Source organism: Diabrotica virgifera, chromosome 6, assembly GCF_917563875.1.
Source record: "Diabrotica virgifera virgifera chromosome 6, PGI_DIABVI_V3a".
NCBI lineage: Eukaryota > Metazoa > Arthropoda > Insecta > Coleoptera > Chrysomelidae > Diabrotica > Diabrotica virgifera.
Window position 1 is genome coordinate 113344341 of NC_065448.1, and position 18497 is coordinate 113362837.

The window sequence follows — 18497 nt, forward strand, 5'->3', positions numbered from 1 at the left end:
GTCAGTAAGTAAGAACAAATTGAATTGTTAAGTCGTTTCCTGTAGTTATCAAGTGTCGCCAAAAAACGCCGGTTTCAGTTATAGTAAAAAATAAATTAACCCTTTCTCCCTCCTTCCTTCACCTTACTAATAACTGAAGACTTCTCGACCTACCAGTTAAAATAAGGTAAGAATTTTTTTGTTATTATTTCCATACAGTCCGCTTTAAATTCGATTGCGTAATAGACCAGCATAGCCCAATCGCCACCCCATAAGTTTGGCCTTCTAGCCGGATCGTCTTGAATCAATTTCGTTGTTGCTTTGCCGGTTCAAGATCTGATCTATCGTATTTTTCGCATTGGATAAATTTATTTAAAATTATAATTGTAATCGGTATAGTATATTTGTCGTGTTAAAATCTAATTAAATCGTAGTGTACCCTTTTTTGTCGTGTATCGAAAAACCTTGTTCTTCGGTCGACTATAGTTGGAACATTGAATTCGTGTTTTTGCTTCTGAACCCATCGCTTAGCGAAATCGATTTTGATTAAGTAAATATATTTGATTTGGATATTTTGCAAACCTAAAAATAATTTGTTTGGATTTAGTTTAATAAAATTTTAGTAATTGTTGAAAAAATATATACACCTAACTACTATTCTTGACATATTTTGGGTTTTGTTCCATTTTATTTCTTCATCATTGATAATTTTTTGAAAGAATTTCAATATTTATTATTAAACATGCCTAAAAGTCAAAACGAACTAAAATTGGAGCGATTATGCTCTAAACGTGAAACTATCTTTCGTAGGGCTCAATTATGTTACGATGCCGGGTCGGCCTTAGAAAAAGATCCAGAAAATGCCTCAAAAATGCGTAACTTTGCAGTTAGATATAGTACTTTCGAAAAAACTCTATCAGAATATGAGGAAATTGTTCAAGATATCGTTATATTAAAACAAGAGATGGAGCCAGATGCTGGCGTTGCATACCATACGCATTTAGATGCATTTTATGATCTCTACTCCAATATTGAATATTTAGCTTCATTATTAATAAATAAACCTGCTGTTTTGAGTAATAATCCCAATAGTACTAATAATTCTACTATTAAAATGCCCAAATTTGAATTAGTTAAGTTTGATGGTGAAGATATATCTCTGTGGCCTGTTTTCTATGAAAATTTCAAACAATTTGTTCATAACAAAATAGAATATCCCAAGTCCGATAAGCTACAGTATTTGTTGAGTTGTATTTCCGGGAAAGCCTTGAAAAGCTGTAGCTCAATAGAACCCATTCCTAATAATTATGACATTATTTGGAATATGCTTGTTGAAAGATATAATGATAAAAAATATTTGTTTAATCTCTATATGGATCGAATTGTTAATTTTCGCGGTTTGCAATCTAATAATCCATCATATTTGGAAATATTTTTGGAAAAGTTTGATACTAATGTTTCTGCACTAAAACGATTAAATCTCGATAATTTAGATGATCATATTTTAACTTATTTAGCTATGTTAAAATTACCACAAGATACCATAGATTCATTTGATTTAATAAGAAATAATAATGATTTACCCGCTTATGATGATTTATTGAAATTTTTACGCCAACGTAGTAAATCTCTTATTAAAAATGATAGATCAAGGAATTCCAAAAATAATTTTTCGTTTCAAAAACCGAACAAATCGTTTCATTTGCAAGAACAGAATACGTATTCCTCCATAGATTGTGTTGTTTGTAAAAAAGGCCCACATTTAATTAAAGACTGTAAGCACTTTTTAGGGCTACCATTTGAATCCAGATTTAAATTAGTGAAGGAAAATAATTTATGTTTAAATTGTTTTTCTTCAAAGCATCGAGTATCCAATTGTCCGTCAAAATTTTCTTGTGTTGTGTGCAAAGCTAGGCACCATTCCAAGTTGCATAAGCCAAATACTACTCGGCCTAATGAGAATGTTCCATTTCCCTCCACTAGTACTGAGCCTACCTCTGGTTCTTCTGATAATCCTTCTAGTTTACATGTCCGCCATTCTAAAAATATCCCAAATGAATCAGAATCGAGTTCTGTTAGTCTGTTTGGGACAATAATGGTTAAAGTTGTTGATAAATGGGGTAGTGCTCACAAGGTTAGATTTTTGTTAGATAGTGGTTCTTCTGCTAATTTTCTTACTTTTGATTGTTCCCGAAAATTAGGCCTAAGTTATTCGAAATTAAATTTGACAGTTTCTGGTATAGGAGGATCAACCACCCCGATAGTAGGTAAAACCAACATTGTTATCTTTTCCCATTTTGATAAAAAAATACAATATCCTATAGAAGTGTTGCTTATAGACACAATCTCTAATAAGTTGCCAGATCAACCAGTTGACAAAGACTGTATTAACAGTATAGAACACTTGAAATTAGCTGACCCGAATTTCTTTTTTCCTGGCAAGATAGATGGTATTTTAGGCTTATCTGTCTTTTCAAATATCATTGGTTGTAATAGAGTGTCATGCAAAGATTCTCTATCAGCTATTGAGACTAGTTTAGGTTATGTAGTCATGGGCTCAGCTGCACCAAATTTTGAAAAAATCCACACATATTTGTCTTTCGTCTGTAACCCTTTGTTGAATTTAGATTCCTTGGTCGAAAGAATGTATGAATTAGAGGATTTGCCCACTGTTACTAATAGTTCATCAGAAGATGAAATTTGTGAAAATTTATTTTTAGAAAATGTATGTAGAGATGCAGATGGTAGATACACAGTTTCATTGCCGTTCCAAAATGATCCTAATGTACTGGGTGATTCTTTTGTTCTTGCTAAAAATAGATTGTTGTCCTTAGAAAATCGCCTAGCACCAAACCCAGAACTTAGAAAACTTTACTGTGATATCTTTCAAGACTATTTAGACCAAAAGCACATGAGTTTAGTTCCCATTCAAACCATTGATTCGTTGTCGTATTATATTCCCCATCATTGTGTTTTTAAATCAGATAGCCCTTCCACTCCTTGTAGAATAGTCTTTGATGCCTCTATGAAAACTAGTAAAGGACCGTCATTAAATGAAATTCTTTATAAAGGTCCAAAATTACAAAATAATCCTACCACAATATTGTTGAATTTTCGTCTTTTTCCAATCGCAATTGTCGCTGATTTGAAACAAATGTATAGGCAGGTTAAAGTGGTTGAATCTCATTGTTCGTTTCAAAGAGTTTTGTGGAGATTTGATACCAGTGATCCTATTTCTATTTTCCAATTAAATACTTTAACTTTTGGAGTAAAAGCCTCACCATATCTTAGTCTCAGGGTAATAAAACAATTATGTAATGACGAATCTAAAAGTTTTCCTGATGCTATCATCCCAATTTTAAGAGATATGTATTTAGACGATTTTATTAGCAGTTTTCCAAATGTTTCTGAAGCTATAGTTACACACACTCAGTTAGTGAATTTGTTTCAAAAAGGTGGTTTTAAATTAACCAAATGGATGTCGAACTCGAACGATCTACTATCGACAATCCCCGAACCCCTTCAATTGGTCAAAACCAAACAATTTGATAAGTCAGTCTCCAAAGTGTTAGGATTGCAATGGGAAGAAAAATGTGACAATTTTAGTTTTGGGTTAGAAATACCCTCATCGACCCGTTGTACAAAAAGAAACATGCTCTCACTTGTTGCTCGTATGTTTGATCCCTTGGGATTCCTATCTCCTATAACCCTCTTGCTTAAAATTTGGATAAAGGAACTTTGGACTCTAAAGGTAGATTGGGATAGTACCGTACCAAAAGAAATCGAAATAGCATGGGAAAAGTTTCAAAATGAATTTCATGTCCTATACAAAATACAAATTCCACGCCATATAGCAGTTACACCTAATTCGTCGTTGTCTTTTGTAGGATTTTCAGACGCAAGTGCTGCTGGATACGCAGCCATTGTTTATTCCAGGGTTGTTAATTGTACAGGTCAAGTTAAAGTTACTTTACTGTACTCTCAATCTAAAGTATCTCCAATGTCTAAAATAACTCTTCCTCGATTAGAGCTTTGTGGAGCGCTTCTTCTCTCAAAGCTTCTTTCACATGCTATTGAAACTTATTCTCCTAGACATAATATTGATAAAATTTTTGCCTTAAGTGATTCCATGATTGTATTAAATTGGATAAAGTCCTCAGAGAAAAATCTCAAAATATTTGTTCAAAATAGAGTTGTTACAATTCATAAGATGGTTCCGTCAGAGTATTGGTTTTTTGTTCCTGGAAAGGAAAATGTTGTTGATTGCGCCTCTCGAGGTTTGTTTCCTTCTTCGTTAGTCAACCATTCCACATGGTTTACTGGTCCAAATTGGTTACTGTTGGAGCCAGAATATTGGCCTATTCAGTCTGTCAACGGACAGGAAATTATGATTTGTGATTCTGAATATAGATCACAAACCTTCTTTGGTAATGTCACTCGTGTAATTTCTCCGCTGTATACTCTTATTGAATATTTTTCCAGTTGGTCGAAACTTTTAAATTCCACAGTATACGTATTGAGATTTCTTAGAAAATTGTCTTTAAATAAACGGATATCTCTATTTGATTTAAAAATTGCAGAAATTGAATTAATTCGAGCTGTCCAGCAAAAGCATTTTTCTGAAGAATATAAAGCCCTTTCTCAAAATCTCGTTGTAAAATCTTCCATACGTCGTTTGAATCCATTTATTGAAAATGGAATAATTAGAGTAGGTGGACGTTTGTCCAACTCCCAATGTAGTTTTGAACAAAAACATCCGATTTTGTTGCCCAAAGCCGATCCTTTAACCATTTTGTTAATAGATTATTTCCATAAATTGCATTTACATGCTGGAGCGTATTTGTTGCAAAATCTTCTGAGAACAAATTATTGGATACTATCTAGTCGTCAGGCCATCAGAAATAGAATTTGGAGATGTAATCGTTGTTTTCGTCTTAATCCTAAACCTACCTATCCTATGATGGCTGACTTACCCGCCGTAAGAGTCAATCAGGCAAAAGCCTTTTTACACACTGGTGTAGATTATACTGGTGCGTTTTCCATTACTATAGGAAAATATCGTGGCGTAAAAACTCAAAAGGCTTACGTATGTTTGTTTGTTTGTCTAAGTACGAAAGCCATACATCTTGAATTAGCCTCCTCGCTCTCTACAGATTGTTTCTTAGCCACTTTCAAAAGATTTTTATCTCGTCGTGGAAATTGTAAGGTTTTATATTCAGATAATGGCACAAATTTTGTGGGTGCCAAGAGAGTCCTCGATGAAATATATCAATTAACTACTTCAAAAACTTATAAAGATGCATTCCAACAGGAACTTAATAATACCAAAATTTCTTGGAAAATGAACGTACCTTATGGCAGTCACTTCGGTGGTATTTGGGAAAGCAATATAAAAAGTGTAAAACTTCATTTAAATAGAGTTGTGGGGAATCAAATCCTTACTTACGAAGAATTTTTAACTGTTCTGACACAAATCGAGTGTCTTTTGAATTCGCGTCCTCTTTGTGTTCAAAGTAACGACCCTGAAAATCCAGTCGCGCTGACTCCATCGCATTTTTTATGTACAGAACCTTTAGTGTCATTACCCTCGATGGATATTGATCTTGATAAAAATATGAGTACTTTGAAAAGATATAAATTATTAGATTGCATTGTTCAACATTATTGGAAAAGATGGCATTCAGAATATTTGTCTTCTATGCAGTCTCGTTTAAAATGGAACACTAACTCGAACCCTCCCAAAGAGGGAATGGTAGTTATAATAAAAAATGAAACTATCCCACCTTTACAGTGGCCTCTGGCAGTCATAGAGACTTTGTATCCTGGAAAAGATGGGATTGTTCGAATCGTAAAAGTGCGAACCAAGCACGGTAGTTACATGCGCCCAGTCGTTAAACTGTGTCCTCTACCCAGTCAATAAACTGGAGAGGATTTTTTTATTTTATTTGATAGTTAAAATTTTAGTTTAGGGTGATGGGTTCATGTGCAGACTTAGCATATTAAAATTAAATTAGTTTTCGTTGATTTTTCGTTTATTTTAAAAATAAACTCGGGGGGCAGGATGTTTTGGCCTCATTAAATTTATTTCATTCGAAGTACCTGGCCTATTTTCTTGCCCAGATATTGTACTAAATTTTTTGTTTTCTCTTTAATTACCTTTCGTTAGTACTAACTAGTCGTGGTTGTCAGTAAGTAAGAACAAATTGAATTGTTAAGTCGTTTCCTGTAGTTATCAAGTGTCGCCAAAAAACGCCGGTTTCAGTTATAGTAAAAAATAAATTAACCCTTTCTCCCTCCTTCCTTCACCTTACTAATAACTGAAGACTTCTCGACCTACCAGTTAAAATAAGGTAAGAATTTTTTTGTTATTATTTCCATACAGTCCGCTTTAAATTCGATTGCGTAATAGACCAGCATAGCCCAATCGCCACCCCAGTATTCTTCATAAAAATCTGTGCATGGTCCAAACCTCAAGATGCAACCATCAGTTATCCAAATCTGTGCATGGTCCAAACCTCAAGATGCAACCATCAGATATCCAAGTTTGTTAATTTTATACGAGGTGTATCAAATAATATGAATTTAGAAAGAATTCTTTCTATATTCTTTCTAAATTCATATTATTTGACACACCTCGTATAAAATTAACAAACTTGGAAAACTGATGGCTTTATCTTGAGGTTTAGACCATGCACAGATTTTTATGAAGAATAAGTTTTTTTCCTAAAATTATTAATAAAAGAGTTATTACATGTCTAATAAATAAAAATGATGTTCGGAATCGGTAATTTAGGAAAATCTAAGAAATTTTTTTTTCACGTAGAAGGCTGTTATTGCATATTTGAATATGGTTTTTAATTACAAATAACTTTTCATAATAAAATTTTTTGATATTTTGAAGTATAAAGGTAGTTTGCTCTTGAGCGAAATTTATATTTTTTGACATACCTCGTATACTGTTGACAAAATTTGATATCTGATGATTGCATCTTAGGTTTTAGACTATGCAGAGCACTTTATGAAGAATGACTTTTTTTCGTAAAATTGATATTAAAAAAGTTTCCCATATGGTGCAAAGTTACGCAGACACCCTGTATATATATATATATATATACAGGGTGGTTCATCTTATTCGCCTCGGTGTCTGTACGGAAAACCACTTGATATTTTAAAAAAATTTCTTCACAGTAATATACAGGGCCTTTAATACTACAATCTAAAAATAATGTGAATTATACAGGGTGTTCCAAAAAAGAGTGGTATATCAAAGTTATATTTTTTCTTATGGAATGCCCTATATATGATGACATTTTTGAATTGACCTTAAAAAATAAGCTATACTTTTATAAGGGTTCCCTATACCTAAATACAGGGTGTTTTGATTTATTTCGATTTTTATGAAAATGTAAGGATTTAGAAAAAAATAAATATCTACGAATCTAAGAATCAGTAACAAATTCCTTTTTGGATCTTAATAATAGACTATTTAGCATACTTAAACAGATGCTTACTGTAACAAAATTTCTTACAGGGTGGTCAAAATATGAGATTGTTCTATTAACAAATTCAAGCTGCAATAACTTACTTAATTTAAATGGAACACCCTATATCTTACTAGTCTATCGCGTAGAAAATTTACTTAGCTTTTAATTTATATTAGGGTTTCCTATACCTATCTTTTACAGGGTGGTCAAAATATTAGATTGTTCTATTAACAAATTCAAGCTGTAATAACTTACTTATTTTAAATGGAACACCCTGTATCTTACTAATCTATCGCGTATAAAATTTACTTTGCTTTCAATTCTTATTAGGGTTTCCTATGCCTATCTCCCTTCATTTTTGAAATATTTTGAGATTTCCTAATTTGCAAGCTTTAAAAATTAGAATTAAGTAAATATGTCGTGGTTACATATTATGTACAACACATCACCAACACCGGCAATGTACTTAGACATGATACTGTCAATAATACAATTTTCATTGTTATCATGTAATCACACAGAGTTTTGTATTATTTTAGTTGATTTTGGCCTACATGTGACATTGAATAATATGTTTCTATTAAACTGCCTACCGCCTACCCTATATTAGATGCCGTATTCTGGAAGATACTTAAATTATATTTCATTCCGTATAAGTATTTTCCATATTTTAAACCAACGGTTATTAAATAGTTTTATGAACACCACTTTTTGTTTGAATCTTTGAATCGCAATTACAGACAATTAAATGCAATGGCTACTATGACGAAAACGAGCCTATTGTACAAAAATATGTAAAAATGGGCATTTACAGAATAACATGGGAATTAACATTTACAGAATAACATGTGTATTGCGAATGTTTACATGGAATTGAAGAGATTTTAAATATCTTCCATTATAAAGAATAGAATATCGAGTATGTCATTTAAAATAAGAACACTCTGTGTGATTAAATGATAAAAATATAAATTTTATTAACAAAAGTATCTTGACTAAGATATTTAAGTATATTGCCGGTGTTGGTGATGTGTTGTACGACATAGGTACTTAATTCTAATTTTTAAAGCTTACAAATTAGGAAATCTTAAAATATTTCAAAAATGAAGGGAGATAGGCATAGGAAACCCTGATAAGAATTGAAAGCAAAGTAAATTTTATACGCGATAGATTAGTAAGATACAGGGTGTTCCATTTAAAATAAGTAAGTTATTACAGCTTGAATTTGTTAATAAAACAATCTAATATTTTGACCACCCTGTAAAAGATAGGTATAGGAAACCCTAATATAAATTGAAAGCTAAGTAAATTTTCTACGCGATAGACTAGTAAGATACAGGGTGTTCTATTTAAAATAAGTAAGTTATTACAGCTTGAATTTGTTAATAGAACAATCTCATATTTTGACCACCCTGTAAGAACTTTTGTTGCAGTAAGCATCTGTTTAAGTATGCTAAATAGTCTATTATTAATATCCAAAAAGTAATTTGTTACTGATTCTTAGATTCGTAGATATTTATTTTTTTCTAAAACCTTACATTTTCATAAAAATCGAAATAAATCACAACACCCTGTATTTAGGTATAGGGAACCCTTATAAAAGTATAGCTTATTTTTTAAGGTCAATTCAGTAATGTCATCAGATATAGGGCATTCCATAAGAAAAAATATAACTTTGATATACCACTCTTTTTTGGAGCACCCTGTATAATTCACATTATTTTTAGGTTGTAGTATTAAAGGCCCTGTATATTTCTGTGAAGAAATTTTTTTAAAATATCAAGTGGTTTTCCGTGCAGAGACCGAGGCGAATAAGATGAACCACCCTGTATATATATATATATATATATATATATATATATATATATATATATATATATATATATATATATATATATATATATATATATATATATATATATATATATATATATATATATATATATATATATATATATATATATATATATATATATATATATATATAAAACAAGGCTGAAATATTGGGGTAGCAGCAATCTCAAAGAAAACTCTTTATAATAGTTCCAAGCTTTCGAAAATGTTTATTTTCATCATCAGGGAAACTACAATCATAAATAGATAGTATTTAACAAATAGGCTAACTGAAATCAATAATAATTGCTATCTTTGTGTTACCAAAAATCCAGAAATTTGTTTCCTAACTGTTCAGCAAATATTATATACCTGTTATATATATATATATATATATATATAGGGTGAGGCAGATAACGGGCCTATTAGAAATATCTCGAGAACTAAAGGCAACAGAATCATGAAAATTGGGATAAAGGGGTTTTGAAGGATGATCTATTAAATGAAAATATTTCCATCTCTTTGCAACTTCCGGTTATACCGGAAGTTGCTTATAACTTCGTTTTTTTAAATTGGACACCCTGTATATTTTTACATTTTTGGATTCTCTTCGATGTCTTCTTTCTTAAAATATAAGGTTTTGTAATATTATACAGGGTATTTTAAAAGATAATTACGTTTTTTTATTAATTTCGTAGCAATATTCACACCCTGTAGAATTATAGTAGTTTCACATCTAAAACTCTACTTACGTTCAAATGATTTTTAATATACTCTACTATTGTTAAGAATCATTAGTATAGCTAAATTTTTAATTTTAGTATACAGGGTTGGTCGAAACTCGGAATGAGTATTTTCTGAGTTTTCTTAAATGGAACACCCTGTATTTTTGTATTGTGGTGAAATGATATTTTATAGTACTTTTTTATTTCTTAAGCATTCCCTATACCTAACTGCTTTAATTTGTGAGTTATTGGTGATTCAAGCTAAACATTAATTGCAACAAAAAATACGTAAAATTTTATTAGGTTGGCCGTGAAAATACTCAATCCCAAATAATTTTTCCGAAATAAATACATATTAATCCAGACTGGTCCTTAAAATTACCAATAATGGTTTAGCTATCGAAATACCTTCTTAGTTAAGATTGTTGGTGCGATTCATCTAGAACTACTAAAATTTTTTATTTCATTAGTAGTTCCAAAATGACACAAAATCTAGGCATCGGATAAAAAAGTTAATTTGAAGAAAGTGTATTTTTTTGTTCTTCTTAATGGCGGTACAGGCTCGTTTTTTTAATATTGTATTTAATTACAAAGTAATTTCCACATATTAATATATTTTTCAAATTGGGCTCTGTACCGCCATTCTTTATTATATTACGAATACGTGTGCCAAACATCTCGAAAAAATATTCAAAATTACAGCCGCAATCTTGTAACGCGTTTTGGCTACCTGTTGATCGCTACTGTATCACCTTAATAAACTGAAATAAGCAAGATGCGATCTCATCAGCTCCTCGTTGAGCTACACCTTCGTGCCACACATAACAAGATGTCTGTTTTGTGGTGATATTGCAGATCGTCAAATTGAAAGTCCATAACTTTCTTGTATAGAAAGCTACACTAGATGTCAAATTAAGTGTAGCCAAACACTTCTGCAAATCAAATGCAACTACTACAAGCTTGCCTAAGCTCCGCATACTTTCTTCTTGGTCGCCTAGTTTTGTTATATAATGAAAGGAAGCCTTATCCTGGTGCTGCTGGCGTTCATTTTCTAATCTTTGTTTTTCTTGCTCATGAATAATTATGAGAAGTACAAAACCACAAAAAGAAAAGTTTGATATATTCAAGTTATTTACCACTTACATAAAAAAACTTACAGAGAATGCTACTTAAATATAATATTTATTCGAATCAAAGATGTTAAGTGGGACATAGCATAAAATTACCAAAATAATTTGCATATTATTTGATATAATCATGATAAGTACCAATTATCACATATGGACCAAAATGTTTTACCAAAAGAATTTGCATATTATTTGATTTAGACATGATAAGTACCAATTATCAGATATGAACCAAAACGTTTTTCTCTAGTTTTGTTTTCGGGTATATGATATAATATTTTAACAGGACTATACCAAACAAAATTTGAATAATAGGGACTTATCGATATTATACCAAGTTGTAGCACGTTTTCTAGACGTGATGGACATACCATTGTCAGATTAAACGAAAATAGATCAAAAACAAAATACAGTGCAGGACTTAACAAAATTTTCGCTATTTTGGAGTTATCATGTTTCTCCCAAACACCACAGATATATATATATATATATATATATATATATATATATATATATATATATATATATATATATATATATATATATATATATATAGTGGTTTGAAGTTTCAGCAATTCGGTCATGTGAAATAAAAGTCTATTTGTTATTTCTCAATATTTCGTCACACTTTTGTGACTTCTTCAGGAGAAAACTGTAAATTTATTAAGATTAGAAATTAACAAAAGCTAAATATTTAATTACTTACAACTATAAGAGTATTAATTTAGATTTTTTTAACATATCGTAAGGGACATTGACTTAATTTTGATTTTGACATTTATTATTTCGGAGTTATGGTAACTGCAATAAATTTTATATTCATAGAATATTGTCTGATATTTAAAATTCTTTTTTTTTTTAATAATAAATAGGTCAAAGTAAACCAAAGAAAATATTAACGGAATTTTAAGGTGGAAAGGTATGATTAATAGTAGAAAAATTTTAGAAAGAGGCTAGAGTATATTAAATTGATCTATAAAATGTAAGTGATGGTACATAGTGAGTTAGTATAAGGCTGATAATTTTCGAAATTAAATAAAAATTAAGATGGATTAATTATTAGGTGAATAATTGAGTAATTTGTTTGAATTTTTACATTTTTTGAAAATATTTTAAAGGTTATTTATTATTTAGAATGTTACAGTAGATATTACTCAAATGGTTAGTATCAGTCTTATAATTAATAGATTCTGGAGTTTTGATAATATGTACCATCTCAAGGAAGAGTCGTTTTTTATAATTGTCAACTTGTTCCAAGATTTTTACATTGTTAAAGTCAAATTTATGTCCCGTCTTTAAATGGTGTTCTACCAAGGCACAACAGCTTTTTCTGATATTACAGTCACTTTTATGTTGAGTGAATGGTAGAACTTTTTAAAATATTATGCCTTGGTAGAACACCATTTAAAGACGGGACATAAATTTGACTTTAACAATGTAAAAATCTTGGAACAAGTTGACAATTATAAAAAACGACTCTTCCTTGAGATGGTACATATTATCAAAACTCCAGAATCTATTAATTATAAGACTGATACTAACCATTTGAGTAATATCTACTGTAACATTCTAAATAATAAATAACCTTTAAAATATTTTCAAAAAATGTAAAAATTCAAACAAATTACTCAATTATTCACCTAATAATTAATCCATCTTAATTTTTATTTAATTTCGAAAATTATCAGCCTTATACTAACTCACTATGTACCATCACTTACATTTTATAGATCAATTTAATATACTCTAGCCTCTTTCTAAAATTTTTCTACTATTAATCATACCTTTCCACCTTAAAATTCCGTTAATATTTTCTTTGGTTTACTTTGACCTATTTATTATTAAAAAAAAAAAGAATTTTAAATATCAGACAATATTCTATGAATATAAAATTTATTGCAGTTACCATAACTCCGAAATAATAAATGTCAAAATCAAAATTAAGTCAATGTCCCTTACGATATGTTAAAAAAATCTAAATTAATACTCTTATAGTTGTAAGTAATTAAATATTTAGCTTTTGTTAATTTCTAATCTTAATAAATTTACAGTTTTCTCCTGAAGAAGTCACAAAAGTGTGACGAAATATTGAGAAATAACAAATAGACTTTTATTTCACATGACCGAATTGCTGAAACTTCAAACCACTATAACACAGTACGGTCGAAAATATTTGTACAAATATATATATATATATATATATATATATATATATATATATATATATATATATATATATATATATATATATATATAGTAATGTTTGAATAACGGCAATTCGGTCAGTTGAAAGAAAACTCTATTTGTTTTAAGTCTCAATATTTCGTCACTATTTGGTGACTTCTTCATATAAATTAACAATAACACAGTACGGTCGATAATATTTGTACAAATATATATATATATATATATATATATATATATATATATTTATATATATATATATATATATATATATATATATAAATGTAAAGAAAAAATAAGTACTTTGTTGACTTGTTTATAAAAAACACTTTTCGAGTTTCGGTGGGTTGGAGTCAATAAAAAGGGGCTGTTAGAATACTATTTTTTATTACTCGAGCTTTCGAATGTGTTTACATTCATTTTCAAGAGCTAAAAAGTAACTGATAAAGTGGAAACAAAGATCATGTAAAAATATAACTCACCAGATAAATCTAGATTGGTTATTAAAACTTGCGAACATTAATACATATAAATAAGAGGAAAACTATTAATATCCATAAAATGAATTCTTCCCAGACTGCATAATATAAATTAATGGCCAAAAGACTTAAATTTTTTGAAATGAATTTTGAATTTGAATGATCGGTAAATTGGAAACATTTTTAATACAAAAAGTCAATGTCAGTGAAAAAATCAGCCTACATCGACAAGTAGCTAAAAGTAATTTATTTAAATATATTATAACGTGATTATTTATTAAAAAAAAAGAAATAAATAAGTAGAGAAAAAAAATATTTTAGTAGTTTACAGAAGTACAAAAGAAATGTAATAAGGATGTGAAAAAGTGACATATTTATGGTGCTATGAATATTATTTAAAATTATAAGGAAATGATGTAATTATAAATTTTGCTTAAATTTTGAATTTCTGATCTTTTATTTAAACTATGATCACTTCTACTAATAGATACCATTTCCAAAAAAGTCCTTTTGAATTTATTACCTTCATTGCATAAAATTTTTATGTTGTCAAAATCCATGATATGATCTTTGTCAATCACATGCTCTGCCAAAGCACAAGACGGTTTTTTGATTCGGCAATCACTTTTGTGGGAAATTTCGCACTTACGTACCACGATATGCATCGTATATTACGGCGATTAGTGTTCTTAAATACATTTTAGTGTTATGAGCGAATTTAAATTTTATTTAATGTTTTACACTTATTAATACAGCTATTTCAATTTATCTAATCGCGTAATTTCCCACAAAAGTGATTGCCGAATAAAAAAACCGTCTTGTGCTTTGGCAGAGCATGTGATTGACAAAGATCATATCATAGATTTTGACAACATAAAAATTTTGTGCAATGAAGGTAATAAATTCAAAAGAACTTTTTTGGAAATGGTATCTATTAGTAGAAGTGATCATAGTTTAAATAAAAGATCAGAAATTCAAAATTTAAGCAAAATTTATAATTACATCATTTCCTTATAATTTTAAATAATATTCATAGCACCATAAATATGTCACTTTTTTCACATCCTTATTACATTTCTTTTGTACTTCTGTAAACTACTAAAATATGTTTTTTCTCTACTTATTTATTTCTTTTTTTTAATAAATCATCACGTTATAATATATTTAAATAAATTACTTTTAGCTACTTATCGATGTAGGCTGATTTTTTCACTGACATTGACTTTTTGTATTAAAATTTTTTCCAATTTACCGATCATTCAAATTCAAAATTCATTTCAAAAATTTAAATCTTTTGGCCATTAATTTATATTATGCAGTCTGGGAAGAATTCATTTTATGGATATTAATAGTCTTCCTCTTATTTATACAGTGCGTCCATAAAGTAACGCATAAATTCGTTATTTCGTAAACCGGCGACTTTAAGAAAAAATCCCGAAACAGGTCGATTTTTATTTTTAAATGACGATTTTTTGGCATATATGTCATCCTCGTGACGTCATCCATCTGGGCGTGATGACGTAATCGATGATTTTTTGAATGGAACAGGGGTCATGTAATAGCTCATTTGAAAGGGTATTTAATTCTCTATCCAATAATATAAACATTAACATAATTATTTATACAGGGTGTTCAAAAAACATTTTTTTAATTAAAATAAGTGAGACAAAAAGAAGAATATATGTAATTTATTTTAAATCAAAATGCATTTTACTACTGTCAGTAAAGAGAAAAAAAATTTATTTGGCAAATAAACATTGATTTTCGTTTAAACGAAATGTTCAAACTGCTAAGAGACAGGTGGGTGGCAGCTTTAACATTGAATTTAAGCGAAAAACAATATTTATTTGTCAAATAAACATTTTGTTCCTGTTTTCTGACAACAGTAAAACATATTTTAATGAAAAAAATGTTTTTTGAGCACCTTGTATAAATAAATATGTTAATGTTTATATTAGTGAATAGAGAATTGAATACCCTTTCAAATGAGCTCACATGACCCCTATTCTCATTTAAAAAAATCATCGATTACGTCATCATGCCCAGATGGATGACATCACTAGTATGATATATATGCCAAAAAATCGGAATTTAAAAATAAAAATCGACCGGTCTCGGGATTTTTCCTTAATATCGCCGGTTTACGAAATAATGAATTTATGCGTTACTTTATGGACGCACTGTATGTATTAATGTTAGCAAGTCTTAATAACCAATCTAGATTTATCTGGTGAGTTATATTTTTACATGATCTTTGTTTCCACTTTATCAGATACTTTTTAGCTCTTGAAAATGAATGTAAACACATTCGAAAGCTCGAGTAATAAAAAATAGTATTCTAACAGCCCCTTTTTATTGACTCCTATATATATATATATATATATAGGAGTTTTTTAAAGATTTAAAAATATATATATATATATATATATATATATATATATATATATATATATATATATATATATATATATATATATATATATATATATATCTTGTTAATTTTGAGGTCGCAGTCATAAATTTCAGGGGGCAGGATAAGTAAAACTCTTAGTTATTATCAAGCTTTCGCAAAATTTATTTGCTTCTTCAAGATATGCTAAAAATTTTAGTAAATACAACGAAATTAAGATGATAAAAAATATTGTACATAAAAAACATAAAATTCTATGCACAACCAAAAATTCATAAACCTACTTTAACGATGCGACCAATTATATCATCAATTAATTCACCTAATAGTAAATTATCAAAATTTTTGAATGATATTCTTACAAGGTCATATAACTTAGATAATAGTTTCTCTATACAAGATTCCTTTGAACTCAGTAATTTTATTAATAACTACCAACTACCAAACAATTATATTATAGTTAGTTTTGACGTTATATCTTTATTTACTAACCTGTCACTACATGTTATTAATGACAGCATAAACAGACACTGGGGCGAAATCGAAATAAATTGCAAAATTAATAAAAAGACCTTTTTAAGCATTTTAGAATTCATTTTTGATTCTAATGTATTAATTTTTGATAATACATTCTATAAACCAATTCTTGGCACACCCATGGGTTCTAGCATATCATGCATATTATGTAATTATGTACTGGATGATTTGGTCAGAGATTCTTTAAGTAAGTTGCCTTTTCAAGTTCCATTTATTAAACGCTTTGTAGATGACTTAATAATTACTTTACCTGCAGATAAAATAACAGAAACTTTAAACATTTTTAACAGCTATAATGAACATTTAAAATTTACACATGAAGAAGAAGTGGAAAACAGCATCCCATTCCTTGACATGAGAATTAAACGAAATGCAGAAAATGTATTAAGCACTGAATGGTACAGAAAACCTATAGTAAGTAATAGATTTATCAACTATCATTCACAGCATCCACCGCATATGAAAATAAATTTAATAGTAGCTCTAAAAAACAGAATAAATAAATTATCCCATACTAGTAACATCAATAAAGGATTATTGGAACTTAAAGACATTTTATTGGAGAATTCGTATCCAATCAAACTAATAAACAATATTTTATTTAACAACCCTAATAATAGAAACATAAACATTAATCACATAACACATCCAAATAGCCAAAATTTGCAAACCCAATTTACTTTTACGTCACTACCTTATATACCAATATTAACACCTAAACTAACTAAAGTATTTTCAAACTATTTTCAAATTAAAATTACAATTAAAAATATAAAAACATTGGCATCATTGTATACAAAAACTAAAACTCCTATTAGCATTATGGAAAGCTCAAATGTAGTTTACAATATACCATGCGGAAGTTGTCATAAATCTTACATCGGACACACATCCAGAAATCTAATAGGCATACTAACGTCACATAAAAGCGACCTCAGACTTAACAAAAATACATGTGCATTAATAGATCATGCAATCAGTAAAAATCATTCATTCAATTTTAATGAAACAACGATCCTAAAACATGAAAACAACTTAATTAAAAGGAAATTTCTCGAAATGGTATGCATCAACAAATATCAATGTGTCAATAAAAAAACTGACATAGATAAACTAAGCACCATCTATAATTACATTCTATCTTACGAAAACTAATATTTTAATTTAAAAATACTAAATTGCCTGACTAAATTCAAAATTAAATTTTCAAATTTGGCGCCACTTTATTGCTAAAACTAATATTTTACAAATTACTTATATCCATAAATTCTATAATAAGTACGCAGATAAGAAATAATAAAAAACTAGTTATTAGCAACTTAAAATAAAATATAATAAACAGATACAAATGCCTTTCTGACATACTAAATTTCAAATTAAAATGTCAAATTATTTTTCTCTTTTTAAATTAACTAAAATTAAGGCATTGTAGAAGAATAGGAATTAGATTAAGAATTTTATATATTTTTTTGTTATGTATGCCAAAAATTTAATGGATTAACCTCACGTTGTAAGTTTTTTATGCTTTTTATGTACAATATTTTTTATCATCTTAATTTCGTTGTATTTACTAAAACTTTTTTAGCATATCTTGAAGAAGCAAATAAATTTTGCGAAAGCTTGATAATAACTAAGAGTTTTACTTATCCTGCCCCCTGAAATTTATGACTGCAACCTCAAAATTAACAAGATTTTACATAGTGTCAGTCAATATTACCTAACTGCTTTATATATATATA